Below are 20,881 nucleotides of genomic sequence, written 5' to 3'. Positions count from 1 at the left end.
AGAGAATTATTCGCGCTAGCCACGCGTTTCTCGTAATCGGCAGGCTTTAGCACCATGGGTTTGTTTTTCTTTTTATTTCTTTCTTTAAAAGTAAAATGCAATGAAGTGAGAGAGGAAATTAATGATTTAATTTCTGGCAGACGACTTCGGTATAATATAAATCATTTCGTCAGGATATTTGTGTCACTGCGTTGGAGATCAAACTTCATGGTCATTTTCCTCAAGTCTGTGGAGAAAAGCTCAAACGTTTTCCGGACTATGTTAAACCCTTGGAGAAGGACTGTAAGAAGACAATACAGATTGGAGCTACTGTAACTTTGCACATAGCGATAAGAATGAACATACACAGACGAATCACTTTTTGGTTCCTTTTCTAGTATAGAAGTTACTTCCAAACCCCTGTCATTTGCTTGAGGCTATGTACTCCTATGACCTGAAAAGCACAGTGGTCTGTATTTTTTTTTTTTGCTAGGGGCTTTACGTCGCACCGACACAGATAGGTCTTACGGCGACGATGGAATAAGAAAGGCCTAGGAGTTGGAAGGAAGCGCCTCGACGCGCAGGGCCAACTCGCCCGGTAAATGGTCTGTAATGAAGATGTTATTATTATTATTATTATTATTATTATTATTATTATTATTATTATTATTATTATTATTATTATTATTATTATTATTATTATTATTATTATTATTATTATTATTATTATTATTTGTCGTTTATCACAGCTTCGAGGCAAATAGGCAAATAGGAATGCAATGGCATTCGAGTTATGGGTTACCATTTTTTATACTTCTAGTATAAAAATACCTAGAGTACAATCCAGTACACAAAGCTGATAGATGTGTTTCCCTTAGCCTTCTAAACAAACAATTTTATTGGGAGGCAACCTGTGCTGTAAATTGTAATCACTGTAGATTAGTACTGCAAGTAACTCCGTTGTAATTAGATTTGTTTAATTGATTACTGTGTCGTTCACGTTTGTTCTTGCGTGATATCAGACTGACCTCCATTTCGGAACAATTGGGGTTAACACATCGTTGCAGTGTCATACATTAAATAAACTGTCACGAGAAACTCACCACTTCATTATGTCAAGGTTCAAATCGCTGTCTGACCTTTCAATTATCCACTCTTGTTTGTTTCGCTGTGAGCTCAATAACACATACGATCATCCACAGGAGTCTTCGAATACTTCTAATGACCACCTACTCCACTCTGGTAAACTCCAGCTCTCTCCGCTGGAGTGGCTGCAGTAAATAGCTTCCTGGCTCTACTAAGGATTTAAAATTCATGCACTACGCTAGCATAGTCCCGAGAGCATTCAAACTTTCCTCTTGCTGTGCTCTAGGTGCGTTGCTCAAACATTTCAAATAATGATATTAATAACACCGAGTGAGTTGGCTGCGCGGTTCGTGTCACGCAGCTGTGAGCTTGCATTCAAGATATACTGGGTTCAAACCCAGCTGCCGGCAGCCCTGAAGATGGTTTTCCGTGGTTGCTTATTTCCACATCAAGTAATTGATGGAGCTGCACCTTGATTGAGGCAACGGTCGCTTTCTTCACAGTCCTCGCCCTATCCTATCCGAACGTCACTATACACACTTTTCTGTTATTGCGACGTAACACAATATATACAATAATAATAATAATAATAATAATAATAATAATAATAATAATAATAATAATAATGAGAAGAATAAGAATAAGAATAAGAATAGCCCCTGCGATTTAGTACCTAGCGTGATTAACTGCCACACCCGGAGGCCCGGGTTCGATTCCCGGCTCTGCCACGAAATTTGAAAAGGGGTATAAGGGATGGAACGGCGTCCCTCAGCCTCGGAAGGTCAACTGAGTAGAGAAGGGTTCAATTTCCACCTTAGCCATCCTCGAAGATGTTTTCCATGGTTTCCCACTTCACCTCCAGGCAAATTCCGGTATGGTACCTAACTTAAGGCCACGGCCGTTTTTTCCCCACTTCCTTGTCTATCCCTTTCGATCTTCCCATCCCTGACAAGGCCCCTGTTCAACAGCATGTGAAGCCGTCTGGGCACTCTACTGGTCATCCTTCACAGTTGTATCCACCAACCCAAAGTCTCACGCTACAGGACACTGTCCTTGAGGTGGTAGAGGTGGGATCCCTCGCTGTGTCCGAGGGAAGAACCAACCCTGGAGAAACAATAATGATAAGATTAAGAATAAGAATAAGATTAAGAATAAGAATAATACAGTCAAAAACAGTAAAATTATCTTAAAGGGATCGCGTGTTAACGTCGTATTACGCAGAAGACAAACAAATACGTACGATATGAGACATATAAAATATATTCAAATTCCCGTAGCATTTTATTCAAATATTGTATAGGGTATAAACGATATTTTGCCGGCCCCGCGGTGTAGGGGTAGCGTGCTTGCCTCTTATCAAGAGGCCCCACGTTCGATTCCCGGCTAGATCAGGGATTTTTTACCTAGATATGAGGGCTATATGACGGTGAGAAAGCGGCCCCGGTCTGGAAAGCCAAGAATAACGGCTGAGAGTATTCCTCGTGCCAACCACACGACACTTCGTAATCTGGATGTCTTCTGGCTGAACAGCGGTCGTTTGCCATGGTCCTTCAGTGCAGTTGCACCGTGGAGTTTGGTTTGGTTTGGTTTGGTTTGGTACACAATATTACAATATTGTAAATTCTACATGTACTGCAAGCTGCGACATTATAGCCTATATAGCTGATCATTGAATGCCTAATATATCAGCGAGTTGTTCTCTTTAAGAATGCTGATTTTATCATGTTTCATTAAGATTAAAACTCCCTTTAACCTCCCAGACATGTCAGTACACCAAGGAAAATATGAAACTAACAAGTAAAATTTTCAACAACTAAGGATTGTAAGAGTGAGAGAGAAGGGGTAACAAACCAGCGACCACAGAATTGTTCTTCACAGCGATATAGGATGTGTCTACCACTTTAAATATCCGACTGAATGGGTGATATCGTACGCGACATTTCCAAGTGCACAGTAGAGGGTTCTCGGGCTCGAATCCTCATAAAATGTTGCAGTTTCAGCTCTTTAAATCTAAAGTTGATTATAGTCTTAAATACCGGTCATTGTCCGGGAATAGTCTCATCTACAACTAAAATTTGAAAGCAAATTCCTTGCACCGAAATATTTATAGCAACTTTTCGTGGAAGTCGCACATAAGGCACCGCAATGTGCTTCATCCTGGGCGAGTTGGCTTTACAGCACGGGTGGTTTAGCTGTAAGCTTCTATTTGGGAGATAGTGGGTTCAAGCCCCACCATCAGAAACCCACAATGTGGTGATGATTTTCCATAATTTCTCATGTTCACACTATGAAAATGCTGGGGCATTAACTTAATTAAGGTCAAGGCCGCTACCTTCCCTGGCCTAGCTTTTGGTTTCCATCCCAATACGTGATTGAGCAACGTTAAACTTATTGTAGAAATATAAGAAGAAGAAGACAACATGCTTGTGTAGTGAGGCTGCCTCAGGTCAATTACCTGTCAGAACGTCGAAACGAAACTTCTACTTCTGGATAGAAAATTGGGCTTGAGACTTTGAACTGGTGGTACATGGCCGTGCAATCATTTTTTTATATTTTTATTACTCTAATGTTGCATCAGGATAAATTTGTTCATTTTTCTGTTATGATTTATCCTATATAACTTAAGATAAATGTAGAATGGTATTACACTTTGTCAGTTTATTATAATACTGTTAACTCCAAGCAAATGCGATTTTAATTTCACATCAATATAATCGAAAGACGTTGCCAAATTATCAACATAAAATCAAAATCAGTCCTTTCCTTCAAAATGATATAAAACACTAAATTATAAATGTGTAAGCAGTTTAAAATGCAAAGTATGCAAATCAAAATAATAAATCCGAAAACGCTAAAAGTCACCACTCCTAACTATAGTACGTAGTCAGCACTTACAGTATATAACATAGACTGAACAGTACGTAATGATGTCCCTTTAACTGATGGTGGCGTCTGGTTTTAGTTCGGATTGGTATAAGCAATAAAAATTCAGTTTCTATCCTTTCTTTTCTTTTTTCTTTTATAGTTGATTTATGTCGCACTGACATAGGTAGGTCCTACGGCGACGATGGTATAGGAAAGGTCTAGGAATAGGAAGGAAGCGTCCGTGGCCTTAATTATGGTATAGCTCCAGCTTTTGCCTGGTATGTGAATGGATAAAAATACAGCAATGACTTTGGGAAATTATTTGAACATTGGTCTATAAAGGGATATGCACCATAAATTCTTAGAGTCTGCACCTCGATTTGATATAGCAATCTTAGAAGAAAGTAAACGCTTCGCTCTTTGTGCTGTCTTCAGCAAGGCTATACCAGAAGCTATCCTGCACCATGGTGATTAACACCCGTGCGACACTTGGTTCTCTTCATGTGTAGACCTGCTGTCGCTATATTCAGCATCGACCTTGTCTGGCACACTCAAGCTTCTCATTAATCTCCATTAACTACAGATATTAACCTGTCCATCTCACTGACTTGCTGGTACTGAGTGAATAGACATTGAGACCAGTGTATTTCGCATAATCAACCCTAGTTTGTGTCAAGCAGTTTCGCACACCTCATTTGAAATATCTTATGAAAATTCAACTACGAAATGAACATACCTAATAATTGGGTACTGTAGGAGTGTAATAACAAAGCATTCAACTTTTTTTCAAACGATGTACTGATATAATTGTACTTTACGTACCGGTAACTTTGTACATACACCGTAGGCCTTCTGCGTGTACGTGTGCATGTTCCTTGGAAAACAGAGAGACGTACAGGATAATGAATCGAGTGTACATCATCCTCCTCTGGCGTTATCGGCCGTGAAGATCCTTTGCTTACCGAGTGACCGCTGTTCAGCCCGAAGGCCTGCATATTAAGAGGGAACGCGTGGTCAGCGCGACGAATCCTCTCGACCTAAATCTCGGCATTTTAGATCCGCGCGGCCATCTCATCGTCAGATAGCTTCTAAAATGTAATCGCACAGGCTGAGTGGACCTCGAACCAGCTCTTAGGTCCAAGTAGAAATCCTTGGCTTGGTTGGGAATTGAACCCCGTGCCCCCGAGGGAAGAGGCAGTCACGCCACCCCTACATGACCGGGCTGGCGTGAGTCTAAGTTAGGTAAAACAAAAATAGTTTCAGTTAGATTAAGGCGGATATTTGGGTCCCAAACCCGATTCCTCACGATTTAGAAATAGGTCTTCCATCTCATCGCCTTGTGTATGTTTTCTCAGCCAGAAGACTGGTTGGATTCTCGACAGATCCACCATCGTTTGTCATGTGTAACCTGGATGTCACTGAAGAGGCACTGTAGATAAATGAGGAGTGAGGTAGTTTCCTCGTTGTTTTCCTCACCAAGCCAGAATATGCTTTTAAATATCAGTTTGCAACACCCACTGAAATGCATTCACTAGCGGGCCCTATGAGCACTTTCACACAATTCATCACAGGGACTTGCTGCGTAAGAAATTATGTTGCTAGCACCTTTGATACTTTAGTTACTTTCATATCGTCAAAGCCAAGTATGTGGATTAAATATGAAAGTAACAAACTTGCACTGGCCCATACCAGGAGACCTAGTGTACTCTTCACACTCTGTCTCACCTGAGATGAATCTGTCAATCCTCGCCTAAAAAGAAAATTAATAATTTCCCCACAGCCCCGAAGCGACCTCTGCTTAGTCGAAAGACCTGCAGATTACGAGGTGTCGTGTGGTCAGCACGACGAATCCTCTCGGCGGTTAATCTTGGCTTTCTAGACCGGGTCCGCTATCTCACCGTAGATATCTCCTCGGTTGTAGTCATATAGGCTGATTGGACTTCAAACCAGACTTCAGACCAAGGTAAAAATCACTGACCTGGCTGGAACCGATCCCGGAGCCTCCAGGTAAGAGGCATAAACGCTACCCCTACACCGCGGGGCCAGCATTACCTCTCCTGAAGAGAAACATAAATGTATGCAGATTTCTGTACAGTGTGGAAAGACAAGCTAATTGTGAACATTTAATATTACTGTATTTCGTACCAAGAAGCAATTAAAGTTATTAAATCTTATGAGAAAAAGGTTTCGTGGCCTTGGAACTGCCAAGATGACTGCCACCCAGTCAGATGGCCCACATGCATTTTAGTGTATGGTGCTCAGCGTAACGAATCCTCCATTTGGCTTTCATGACATGCTTCACTTGTTCTTATTTCAGCCAAATCCTCAGTTGACCTCAATAGGATGTGTAAACTATGTCCAAATCCTCGTAAGTTTTTTTTGCTAGGGGCTTTACGTCGCACCGACACAGATAGGTCTTATGGCGACGATGGGATAGGAAAGGCCTAGGAGTGGGAAGGAAGCGGCCGTGGCCTTAATTAAGGTACAGCCCCAGCATTTGCCTGGTGTGAAAATGGAAAACCACGGAAAACCATCTTCAGGGCTGCCAATAGTGGGATTCGAACCTACTATCCCCCGGATGCAAGCTCACAGCCGAGCGCCTCTACGCGCACGGCCAACTCGCCCGGTATCCTCGTAAGCAATACAATCCTTAAACGAACCGGAGCTACCACTACACTAAGAGCTGATAATATTACAAGAATCTCTATTTAAAAATACCTTTCAGAATGTAAACTGCAAACAACTCACGGAAGTATTACCATTGCACCATTTCACAAAGATACAATAAATGTCGTATGGCTTTTAGTGCCGGAATATCCCAGGACGGGTTCGGCTCGCCAGGTGCAGGTCTTTTTATTTGACTCCCGTAAGCGACCTGCGCGCCGTGATGATGAAATGATGATGAAGACAACACATGATGGTTAAAATTCCCGAACCTGCCGGGAATCGAACCCGGGACCTCTGTGACCAATGGCCAGCACGCTAACCATTTAGCCATGGAGCCGGAGTCACACAGATACAATTCTAGACGAGTAATCTCTGAAAAGTCTCGAAACGTTGAGACAAAGAAATAGATGAGCACTGCTTTGGCCTCGTTCTCTTAGGTGGGGCACATTTGTAAGGCTGCAAAATCTGATTAAGGGAACATACTTAACTTCGTAAAAGTCGTAAAATAAAGGATTCCTCAATAAAATCTCTTCCCTCTCTTGCTCTCTTTGTTATATGGACTTACTGGTCTATTCGCAACATTCTTTCTCTTCAAGTACAGTTACTATTATGATGTGAAATATAAAGTGGTTCTGGGTTTATTATTTTTACTGAAGATTTAAGAATGGAGAATTATTTTGCCAATAACAAACCAAAAAAACCCATGGCACAACAGCCCCGTGAGACCATGGCTTACCAAGCGACCGCTGCTCAGCCCGAAGGCCTGCAGATGAGGTGTCGTGTGGTCAGCACGACGAATCCTCTCGGCCGTTATTATTGGCTTTCTAGACCGGGGCCGCTTTGTCACCGTCAGATAGCTCCTCAATTGTAATCACGTAGTTTGAGTGGACCTCGAGCCAGCCCTCAGATCCAGGTAAAAGTCCCTGACCTGGCCGGGAATCGAACCCGGGGCCTGCGGGTAAGAGACAAGCTCGCTACCCCTACACCGCGGGGCCGGCATTTTGCCTATACAGATAGTAAACATAACATTTAAAATTTGTTGATGACATTTCTGACCATTACCCCAGAAGAGAAGGACGACCAACTGGCATGTCAAAGGAAGCAAACGAACATAGTTTAACTTAAAATGATGCTATCCTGATCATAGTCCTAAGACCTTCCTTTTGAAGTGAAATCCGAACCACAGAGACTTGATTTAACATTTCGAAAATCCTACATTAATTGACCGGGATTGGAAGCATGACCGCTTTGGTGAAGAACAAGTGAAAATATTAGGCCTACTAGGATATCACACTTACACTCAAGGTAGCTTAATATTTTTTCACGTTATACATGCAGGGTGAAAGATAATACTATAACGCGGTCATACGCACGAAAACCATATTTAATGTGAAAACCTTTTTTATTTTTTCGGACTTCCTGTAAGTACTGTGTTGGTACGTTGTAAAACACAATATTTTTATGGAAAGGAAAACAATAGGTAAGAACACGAGCAACAGTGTCCAGTGGCTTGTTTCTGTGTACTGTAAGTCACTTTAGTTGCAAGGGCAAGCGACCTGTTATGACAAACACATCACACCTGCACACAGCACACGAACTGGTTATGTAAATTGATGTTTATAAAATACTCACTATGTGTCATAGACACAGACACGAGCGGCACTGTTGTTTGACGGTCACCCGTGTGCAGTGAGTACGTATGTGTTTAAGAACACTCGCCACGCGTGCAATGCAAAGCAAAACGGAAAACATCGACATTTGTCCTTCTGGACAATAACAGAACGTTGACAGCTATACTATATTGGAGGAGCAAATACACTTCCTATACACCTCTCATGTTTTCGATATAAGATCTGTAGTGTCCGCTACTTCTACCGATGGACCCAAAGACAAGGGGATTCGAATACCATCGCCGGCTATGTCAGAAACGGCTTCCCGTTGTTTTCTATTTTCAGTGCAATCGAAATACTGAGTAGTTCCTTTCTTATGAACCTAGGGTGCTACCTATTCTATTTCATGTTTAATCCATGATGATGATTCCCGACCTCATTTCTTCATAGAAGCTGCAGTTGCCTGAACAGAGCCAAACATGCCTCGGATCCGAAAACATTATTTGTAAAATTCGATAGTTTATTGCCTATTGTTTGTATGTTTTGTATTCAGCCCGAAAGCTGGTTTAATCCTCAACAGCTCCGCTATTAGCTGTCATAGATGGCCTAGGCGTGACTGAAGAGGCATTCTAGGGAAACGATGAGTGACGCAGTTTCCCGTTGATTTCCTCACCGAGCCACAAGTTGTTATTATATATCAGGCTGCCAAGCTCACTGTAATACACGCACCAACAAGCTCTGGGAGTGATATTTTCTCACCAGTCAAAATAGGGGCTAGGAATATAAGGAATAGCATTACTAGAATCTCTCATACCTCATATCGTCAAAGCCAAAGTCGAGACAGGCGGGTCTTGAAAGTAACAAATTTGTTCTAGGCCATACCAAGAGACAAACACTACGTCTCGACAGCAAAGATACACCTATTGCTTAGAGTTCATAATATTGAAAAGATAAAATTATTAAGTGTCACATGATTTGGCTGTATTAGTATATTTGTGAGCCTCCGTGACTCAGACGGCAGCGCGTCGGGCCTCTCACCGCTGGATACCGTGGTTCAAATCCCGGTCACTCCATGTGGACAAAGCGGAGGCGGGACAGGTTTTTCTCCGGGTACTCCGGTTTTCCATATCATCTTTCATTCCAGCAACACTCTCCATTCTCATTTCATAGCATCTATCACTCATTAATAAAAATCACTTTGGGAGTGGTGACCCCATCGTATTAATAGCCTAAATCTGCTTCATTCATTACATACCTGACCCGGTCAATGACTGGAAAAACAGGTTGTAGGTTTTTATTTTCAGTATATTTGTAAAAATCACTGGTAGAGAAATGATAATCGTGCAGCTTACAATTAGATCAACATAACGACAATAATGCCCAGGTTTGATCGAAACAGTATAATTATAATACAACCTATAGGGGCTACTCCTTGAATTGTCTGAAGGAGTAAGAATAACGAATGAACCACTTACCCCCATGAAAATGGTTCCAGTGACACGCCTTATAAACTGGTAAGAAACTACTCAGCAGCTCCGAACAATTTCCGTCTGACAGATTCTTCATTGAGAAAAAATGCTAATACCTTCGGAATTTTACGTGTTTTCTGAAAACAACATTAAGCTGCTAGATAAAACGATTTCCGCCATTTCTTACTACTGAAAATTTTATAGATATTATGAAGTAATATACAGCCATGTATGTGTTTGCAAACGAATATCTTTGTGCAATATTCGGTAAGTAGATAAGCGAAATATTAAATTGCTTCTACTGAAAATTTTTCATTGTTGGATTTCACACTTTCTCTAGAGAAAGCTAAATTTATATCTGAAGGTAAGCTATGTCTCGTTATCATCAAACTAATGTCCGGATCCATGGATAAATGGCTTGCTGGCCTTTGGTCACATGGGTCCCGGGTTCGAGTCCGGGCAGTGTCGGAAATTGTAACCATAATTCGTGAATTTCGCTGGCCCGGGGACTGCGTGTATGTGTCGTCTTCATGATCATTTCATCCTCATCACGACACGCAGGTCGCCAACGGGAGTCAAATCGAAGATCTGCATCTGGCGAGCCGAACTTGTCCTCGTACACTCCCGGCACTAACAGCCATACGCCATTTCATCACACTAATAGTAAATATGTTCTGGTTTAGTCTCATCTTCAGTGCCTCTTTCTCAAGTATATCCAGTATTGTGGGGTGAGGTTTCAAAGATCGAAGGGGCAATTCTTATGGATCAAGTGTGGAGATATGCTTCGAATGCAAAGTCATAATCAAAAGAAATTATGTGTACAGAATTCAATTCTTTGTTCATTGTCCCTCATGGTGGTGATACCTCCAGGGGATAAAAAGGAAGGTTACTCTTTTATCCTCGACGAATTCCAGTTAGAGTTGCTAAACCCCATTTTGCCAACCTTAAGTTTGATATTATACAAGGATGGATACTAATGACTAAGTTGGTGCTAACCTGTGAAATACCATTGAAAAATAAAATGAACATAAAATAACAATTTGCCATATATTTCACATTTATGTGAAGTTGAAATCATAGAAGATTATGTTCTGCATTTCCATTGTAGAGCCTTCCTCGCAACGAAGGCATCAACAATATTAAAATACTAAAACTGATACTTTTATACAGTGGGAATAACTACTTTCAACACGAACATCGCCTAAGGAATGCCCAACATCTCCCTTACAGAGCTAGTTGGTTGTTAAAAATCACAGATCTAATTAAACGGCATTTCCCACTCACGTCAACCTAAAAGCTTATACTTGAACTTGATAATGCCTATCATGAATACAAATTAATATTTTTATTAATATAACGTTACCTAATATCTTTAATTTCTCGATCAAATTCAGTCATTCTACTTTATAAGAGATATTTCCCTCGTGGTGTAGGAGTAGCATATCTGCCTCTTATCCCGAAGTCTTATGTTCGATTTCCAGTCAGTCCAAGGATTTTAATACTGGGATGAGAACTGGAACCACATGAGACTAAATGAGGTCTCGGTCACAAAAGTCAAGTAATACGGTTCAGGACGTCGTGATGCTGAGCACAAGGCACTCCGATATCTGCAGGCCATCACGTTGGGAAGCAGTCATCTTTGCAAGCCAAAGGCCGTCTGTGCCATATATTTTATTTTAGTCTCGTTGTTATTGTTGTTGTTGTTGTTGTTGTTGTTGTGAAATGTACTTGTGGTAGTTGAAACATGCCCAATATTAGTAATATATTAACATATTTAACCGGCTACATTCAAGATGTATTTTGAACGATGTACTATAGGTAACCCCCGACAACTGCACGATATCCTTGATCGAAATATTACTGAGCTGAAGTCCTACTTCAAAGACACCTCCCGGAACGTCATATTCTCTAGAATGTTAGGCATCCGAGGATGAACAGATCAGTCGCTCCGGTTGCCTAACCATTAGTGCCTTAGTGGGCGTACTCTCTCTGTCAGCTAATGTTACAAAAAGTTTGAAATTACTGTTTAAAAATCTCCCCTGTAAACATCCTCATTTGAATTGAATTAAAGTGTGTAATGTATTCACATTCTTCGTGAAAACATAACTACTGCAACCACACGGCATAAATTAATTTTGTGCACAGTATATGAATGAGCATTCAATTATAATTGATGAATTCATTACACTATTATTTTTTAAATATTTATAATTGTAGAAAAATAGCAGCATTGTTGTATTCGAATCACGCTGAACATTCATAAATGAATTAGTGACGTGTTTTATAAAACACTAGGAAAAGTTTGCAAATATATTCACAGTGGCCAGGCTGGATTGTCGGAAGCGCACTGCTGGTTATTTGTAAATGTTACTCATTCAACTTTTTAAAAATATTAAAACCATGCCCTTAAACCCATCACCGTGTCTTCCTAATTGAACTTATCATCCTGAGACCTATCCCTTAATGGCGTACGTTCGTGCATAACGGTATTTGTCTCAAGTAAACCCTGTATACTGTGGACATCTAGACATCTCCGTTTACTCTCTTTAGGTCAATCTTACAATCTTATTAGGACGTCATTGTTATTTTAAGGGGTAAACAATGCCAATGTTCTCCCACTCTCAGACCATAATAATATCAAATGTTGCCATGAAGTATAAATGACCGAGCGCATTGGCCGTGCGGATAGGGGCGCGCAGCTGTGAGCTTGCATACAGGAGATAGTGGGTTCGAACCCCACTGTCGGCAGCCCTGAAAATGGTTTTCCGTGTTTTCCCATTTTCACACCAGGAAATTCTGGGGATGTACCCTAATTAAGGCCACAACGCTTCCTTTCCTCTCCTAAGCCTTTCGTATCCCATCGTCGCTATAAGACCTATCTGTGTCGATGCAACTTAAAGCAAATAGCAATAACAAAAACGTATAAATGAGAGACACTGTTACTTCTGAAAGAGCGTTTTACTTTTACCTTGAAAATATTTTTGAATATACTTCTCCCAACAATGTGAGGATTCCTAGATTAACAAATTTTACAATAACATTTATTTATCTTGGTGATTAAATTGATTATTATAGCACAAAAATAATGGACCATTTACAACTAAAAGTAACAAATTTAAAATATAATTCATTTAAAGTAAATGGGATGATAACAAGCATAACATTACGATTAATTCATTTAAATTTAATTTGTCGACTACTGTGCTCATGAATTCTGTATTAACAAAATAAAACGTTTACATAACCTCTTACAGCGTATAGACAGACGTCATTATTCAAAGTATGTCTCAGGCGAAACATGTTAAAGAAATTGACGGACTTCACTAAGTATTGTCCCTGTAGCATCAATCTGTAAGCCAATCATTTAAATCTATGTTTATTTTTCTCGATAGTGCAGGAGGGGCGGGCTGTGGAGTTGTAGATTGAAGGTTTCACACCCCTCGGCATGTACTTCTATGAACAGGTGTTCACTCATTTCCATTCTGATGGTAAAGCAAAGCAAAGTCACCTCCGTACAGGCCATGAAGGCCCTTGGAGCCCGGCCACCTTTGCCCCCAGGAATTAACCTGGTACTCATTTTTGGTGTAGGCTGATTGAAGCTCAGGGCCATATGCACCTCCGGAAGTGGAAATCTCGTTTCTTAAATTTTACGATTTCCTGACGGGAATTCGAACCCACGTCCTTCCGGGCGAATCGTGCATGCCTTTACCGCCTCGACCAGGCAGCCCCTCATTCTGATGGTACGGTCAATAATGAAAACACTAGTTGAGTCCTCCAGAGCAGCGATTATGTCAATAAGCTTCTGGTGAATCCTGATTATTTACCTTTGGAGCTCTCAAATTATTCCTCCGTTTGTAAATAAATATATCTCATTGTATTCAAGATGTCGCAGAAGGAACACGTTTGTTTATCTCCATCTGAATTTTCAGTAAAAATGGAGACGAAAAATGCTCATTGAAAAGGTCTGTTGTGAAAAATTAATTTCGCACATGGCGAGGAAACTAAGTGATTGAAAACGTTTAACTTAACAGTTTGCTTTCGTATATCGAACTTAGTTCTTCAACCCGTGTTCAAGACTTAAAGAAGTCTGATATTTTCACTGTTCGGTGTTGTCTCATTGCACTTGTAACGTTGTTAAAGATATGCTTCTATTACTTGCACTTGTCACTAATGCCAGCTTTTTCGTCCGTTTTCATCGAATTATTCCTTTTAAAATCGATCTTGGATATCTTACTTATTCCGCTTCATATTCACTCTTCCTTAAATGCACCAAGAAGAATATTCTTAGCAGCATTGTTTTGTATTATTGTTACTTGGTCTGCTATTTTCAAATTCTGGAGTTGTGTTGCTCAGAGGAAATTGGGGAAGAGAGGAAACATTTAATTAGTTCAGAATCTGGTTGTGAAATGTTAAAAATAACCTTTGATTTGTGCTCTTTCCTTGTTAAAATTGTTGGAGGAGAGGATAATCTTGAGTTCCACAAATTGTTTTAAGCTTGATGATTTGATCTGTAGTCTTGACAAGTTAAATAAAGAATACTGTAATGCTTAATAAGCAAGAGAAGCTTGTTGAAGTGCGATCTCAACGTTCGCCTGGTATGAATAGAAATGTTTGTAGGATTTGTGAGCTCCGATCGTTCAAAGCTGTGACTGTGTGTGTGTGTGTGCCCGGCGTTCCACCGTCTGTATTGTGGATGCCTGACATTTGAAAGGAATTCGCCCAAGCACCCAATGTTTTCTGTCTCCTCTACTTCTGTCTGCCTCTTCAGTGTATTTACAATGGCAAATGTTACGTGTTCTGTACATGCATGCTCTTTACTCGTCAAACTATTATTGAAGGCTTGTTCTGCAACTAGGCTTATAAATAATAATTGTAAAAGTTCATAAATTGATTTTATATGAATGTAGCCTGTATTTGTTTGTGCTTTGCATCATTTCACAGAAATATCACTTTAAGTAAGAAGAATTTCAAAAACAAATTAAATTAATAATTTTAATATTTTCATTTTTTGTATTCGGTTAATTCTTCTAAAACTGTAGCCTAATAACGAATGAATATTCGGTAGAAATATATTAAATTTAATAACATAATTTATCTGACGACAAGGTTTTAAACACATAATATTCAGTTCATTGGTGACAAATATTTCGTTTGTATTAATATTTTTATAAAAAGAAATGTATAAACGGTGAGTACTGTAAAGTTTTAAAACACTTTCTGTTATTATATCCTAAAATATTCTCAAGGTATCTATTATAACCAATTGATTCGCACAGTAAATACTTTGTAACACCTATAATTGAAAATAACGTGTATCTTCTGATTACATAGTAAACTTCAAGACAAGCACTTATTTGTAGTAATAAATTATCCCAATATTAATATTAAACAGTGTCTTCGAAAACTGCATGTCATAAGCCTTTTTAATAGTTTAACGAGTATTTACGGAGGCGATAAAACAGTTCTGAAGCTAATGTATTCTGGCCTTTTCTCTGTTCGTTTCATTGGTTATGTACCATTTTAATGTAGTCATCAGATAAAGTTAGGCTGCTGTAGGAGGTCCTATGCCATCCATGAATTATAATTTAACAATTATACTGACCATAAATTATTTTATACGTAGCCTAATTTAAAATATTAAATACAGTAAGTTATTAATGTACTAGCTGACCAACAATAGCTTACAACTTCTTATAAGTTACTTACATAGCTCTTTAGGTAGTATTTCATAAATTCTCCGAATTTTTCATTATTTTGACCTGTTATATTGTATGTCATAATATCTGTTATTTAATTCGAAATATAAACATTAATTCATAGGCACGTAACAGAAATCCAAATGCACCGAATACACCAATCCATGCAAACATAGAACATCATGAACTATTTCTGTTTATAGTAAGAAACATCATACATATGTTATTAGCACATCGTTGCATTTTGAGCCTGATAGTTGAATATGTAAGGTAAACTTAAGCAAATTTATTTCAACTTAGTGTCGTATTTAACTACAGTAAGTGGTGAATATGATGAGGTAAATTTAAAATTCAGTAACGGTTGTTCGTAACTTAAACTACCCTGCTTTTCACTTTAATGTTAAATTTAAATGCCTCTATTGTTTTATCTGCAGCTTTTAAATAAATAGTAATGGGGGGTAAATGGAGTACTTCTACGATATCTTCGAATGTTAACACAGACGTAAGATTGTATATAGGCCTATACATTTTACACTTACAGAATGAAACACACTTTTAGCAGAAGTACATCAGTATTCCATGTTTTATTGCCTTCAAATGTCTGTACATGAACCTGAAATGACCAATCACAAGTATTTTACTAGTTGAATGTGTAGTGATTTATCTTATAAGTTCAGTAATATGCAATAGTATATTAGTAGTAAATCATTAATTAAGATTTAAATGTATAGTGTTACAATATTTATAACTTGTAATTTACTCTAGGTTGTCAAAGATGTTTTTCGTTTGCTATTTAAAAAAATGGTAGAAACGTCGAATTATTCTCTTAGATCAAAAGACGCTTACAGACACTTGAAGGGCTCCTGCGCTATGATTTGAGTGCATCTTATTGGTATGTGATTTTCCGTTTCAACGATGGTTGTTCCCCCTCCTGTCGTTTCCCCTTCCATTCTTAAGCGCAGTATTGGTGGCTGGTTGTGTCCAGCGGTTGAGTATCATTATTATTTGTCGCTCGATCTGAGGAGCATCTACTTCAGGGTTCCTTTCGAACCCGAGGCTGCTGGCCTGCGAGCATCGGAGTGTAAGTCGTGAGTGTATGTTATGTGTGTATGTTGAGTGAAAGGTTAATGCTTGTGGCAGCGAATGGGCGTATAATTGGGTAAGAGTTGTTCTTCTGTGTGTGTGTGTGTGTGTGTGTGTGTGTGTGTGTGTGTGTGTGTGTGTGTGTGTGCCGGGCTCGTAGCCCAGGGGCCTAGGAACCAGTTGAAGTCCGTTCAGTTTTCGAAATTTGTATTCTTTTTATGTTACCTTTTGGTAATAGACTTTCTGTTCTCTTGCAATGAATGTACAAGGCCAATAAAGGTTTATTGTTGTAAGGTGCTTCATTTAGCCTATGTTTTTGTAAATACTTTGCTACCTTAGAATAAATAACAGATGCATTTACGGATAAAATCTCCCTAACCTCGGTTAACCTCGCTTCCCCTCTGGGTATATTACTTTTTCCTCGGCCATAATGCTAGTACCTACTCGGGTGGTAGCGGAGCGTGGTTCACCCGAGCCCCACCTCAGAAGGTACCAGCATTAGACCCGAGGAGAAAGGAACATACCCACAGGGGAAGAGAGGTTAGTGAGTTTTCCATCCGCAAATGTATCTGTAATTTATTCTAATGTAGCAAAATAACTGAAGCACCTTACAACAATAAACATCTATTGCCCTCGTACATTCATTACAAGAGAACAGAAAGTATATTACCAAGTGGTAATATAAAATTAATACAAATTACGAAAATGGAACGGCCTTCAACTGGCCCCTAGGCCCCTGGGCTACGAGCCCGGCACATGCACACAACACAGCACACACACACACACACACACACACACACACAGAGAAGTACAACTCTTACCAAATTACCCGCCCATTCGCTGCCACAAGCATTAAAGTTTCACTCAACATATACATATAACATACACTCACGATTTTCACTCCGATGTTCACAGCCCAGCAGCCTCGAGTTTGAAAGGAACCTCAGAGTAGATGCTCAGATCGAGCGACAAATAATAATGATACTCAACCGCTGGACACAACCAGCCACCAATACTACGTGTGAGAAGGGAAGAGGAAGGAACAGGAGGGGGAACAAGCAACATTGAAACAGAAAATCACATACCAATAAGATGTACTCAAATCATAGCGCAGACGCCCTCCAAGTATCTGTAAGCGTCTTTAGAGTCTAAGAGAATAATTCGAAGTTTCTTGTTATAATTTTTTTTAATAAAAAACTAAAAACATCTGTGACAAGGTTGTGTTTTTCCATACGTTTCTTTTAGACCAATTCCTTCCTTAATTTCTTTTCCAAGTAGCTATGAACTGAATTGCTAATTCTTATTCTGCACGTCAATTTCGAAGTCCTGAAACTGCGTAAGTTGCTGAAATAGTTGGTAAACAATTATGAAGAAACTGGTCAAATATTTCCAGTAAAGTAACTGAAGACCATAATTGCATCTGATGAATTTCCTTACTGAGATAGATGTATACCTCAGTTGAAAAAATAGTGTTCTCCTTCGTTTTCAAGGATGTTTCTATTCCTCACCGTTGCCTTTTTTTTAAACTAACTTCCCACTCACATTAATAGGAAAATAGCAGTATTAGATATTTCGAGTAGTTTTATGGAAAATATTTGGAATATGTAATGTAGCTAATAAGAATGTTAGACTTAGACCCTATGTTCCAATTGTTCATTGAATAAACCATTTAATTTTGTAACTATCATATTACCATTTTCTAACTAACAAAACTTATTTATTCAATAACAGCTACACAGACCTGCTTGATCTACTGTTATTTAAAGTATTATATCTCTATCTTCCGAGTGTAATAATTCCAATCTTACCATACTAACGTTTTATCGAAGGGTATGGGAGTAATTAGTAACAAAATTTCAAGAAACGTTTGTGAGTATGTCCCAGGAACTTCGGAGTTCAAAAAACGTAAACTACTCATTTATAGCCTGCTCATACCAAAATTTGATTGATTAATTTATTAATTCCTTGCAAACCGCATTACCTAAACCAGTTTCCCACGTTATTTCAAACTCTCAGCGATTTGTCCTTTTTGTGTGTGTGTGCTTCATTTCACTATAAACTAACAATAACTGCATACGATAATTTCATCCTGAATTAGCTAAATTGTTGAATAAAGTTCAAATATGTAGATATTAGATGCTAGATATTAGATATTCAGATGTTCAGTTTAGTTTACTGTTACTAGGTTAAAATACTTGTGATTGATTGACTTTGTATAGCGCTCGGAGCCAGAATGGGTTTGATACCTTGGTAGCTGAGTGACGTAGGCCGGCACGCTGGAGCAATTTGGGGGAGGAGGATGGGGCCCTCCCACGCCGGTGTCCCGGCCCCGATGGGCTCCCATGCCCATGCCTATTCCAATGCCGGGGCCTTCCACCGCGCAGCTCCCACCGGGCCCTCCCATCTCGCAACAGCCCCTGCCACAGCCTATGAGTCATCCCATGGTACAGCCCATGGGACATCCTATGGGACAGCCAGTGGGACAACCAATGGGAACTCCGATGGGCCAGCCAACTGGAACTCCAATGGGGCCTCCCATCTTGGACAGCCCATACCGCATCACGTGCCCCATCCACAGCCCCTACCGCTTCAGGTTCGCCAATGGAGGTCCGGACTACTATGGCCGTCAGGTAGGACTCTACACAGTACAATTAGTTATAACATTCTGAAGTTATAAACGTAGCACCAGCACTTTTATCTTAACACTACCATTGTGTAATGTTTTAAGATAAATATAAATTTTTATTCAACAGGGAAAGAATAATCACTGCTTACATGAACAGAGAATTAAAATCATATTTACGTATCTCAAAAACTGAATAAAATAGAAGAAATGTAAAAAACTGTGTCTGGAAAAGTGAGTGGTTCAACTAAGATATCCACATTATAACAATAACTGAAGAATCATTATTGTTAGGTGAAATTCATTCTGTAACTTCCAAGAGGGAATAAAAATGAAATGAGAATCTTGTAATCTTGAGAAATGTGGGGTCGTTTGAGCAATATTGACTACATATTCTCGAGTTTCTACCTGCCCGTTACAGGGGTTGTATACAGTATAATGGATACAGTGGAAATGACTCAGAATTAAAGCTCATAGGTCTCGTGACATTGACTTTTTTTAGCTTTTATACTTATTTGGGTTCGAGGAACCCTCCCCGGATTCCGATATGATAAATTAATGTATTTGGCATGAAAGACTTATTTACCCTATGTATTCTATTTAGTAACGTTAATAGAAGAATTGAACTGTCTTATGTTTTCAAAACATATGCTTTCATAAGCTTAATAACTAATTTACTAAATTATCTCAAATGTAAAAGGTTGAAGGATTTAGAATATTATAATAAAGGATATATAGGACAGTGAGGATTTGATTTGATAGAAGTTTAATTAATAAGTATGTTCGACTTTTAAATCCTTACATGATCTGAGTTCAGACCGGCGTAAGCCAAATCGGTTTCTATTTTTATAGTGAATGAATATTTTAGTACGAAAGGACCAAATATTCAAAATAATTTTTAATTTAGAGAATGTAAAAACATTTATGAAACAGAGTATGTCTTAAAATATATACTCGATTTTATGTGTAACGTTTATGTTTAACATTTGAGTGGACACTACATTGTGTCACATTTTCAGTGTAGTGCACATTAAAATTGGTGCCCTTAAAAGGTAATATTAGAATACGGAAGTATAAGAGTGTTCAACAGGAATTTTTCCATTTTATCACCAATGAAAGATATAGGCTATGATCGCCTTAGTTGCCGATCATACAACTGAAGATATGTTTATAGTACTCGAGAAGCCTTGTGTAGTTGCCATTAACATGACGAATGTTTTATTGATATATTTATTGTGTGTGTTCATTTTTACTGGAACACAGAAACTTTGTTATACTGCAAAATGGAGAGTTTAATTTGTTTTATTTCATTTTATAAAATACATTTCGTATAAAGTAAAAGCTTTCCATAAGCGAATGGTTCAGTTTTTCATTTTATTTCCGCTCTGCACAGATTTCTGCTATGTTCTACACAAAGTAAAGTCATCTCCGTATAGGCTGAGATAAAAGCTCGTACCCTCAGGAGGAAGTGATCAGCCGCAAAGCTTCAATCAATCAATCAATCAATCAATCAATCAATCAATCAATCAATCAATCAATCAATCAATCAGTCAATCAATCAATCAATCAATACTGATCTGCACTTAGGGCAGTCGCCCAGGTGGCAGATTCCCTATCTGTTGTTTTCCTAGCCTTTTCCTAAATGATTGCAAAGAAATTGGAAATTTATTGAACATCTCTCTTCGTAAGTTATTCCAATCCCTAACTCGCCTTCCTATAAATGAATATTTGCCCCAGTCTGTCCTCTTGAATTCCAACTTTATCTTCATATTGTGATCTTTCCTACTTTTATAAACGCCACTC

This window comes from Anabrus simplex, chromosome 1 (genome assembly GCF_040414725.1).
Source record: "Anabrus simplex isolate iqAnaSimp1 chromosome 1, ASM4041472v1, whole genome shotgun sequence".
Lineage (NCBI taxonomy): Eukaryota > Metazoa > Arthropoda > Insecta > Orthoptera > Tettigoniidae > Anabrus > Anabrus simplex.
This window is presented reverse-complemented; position numbering follows the sequence as displayed.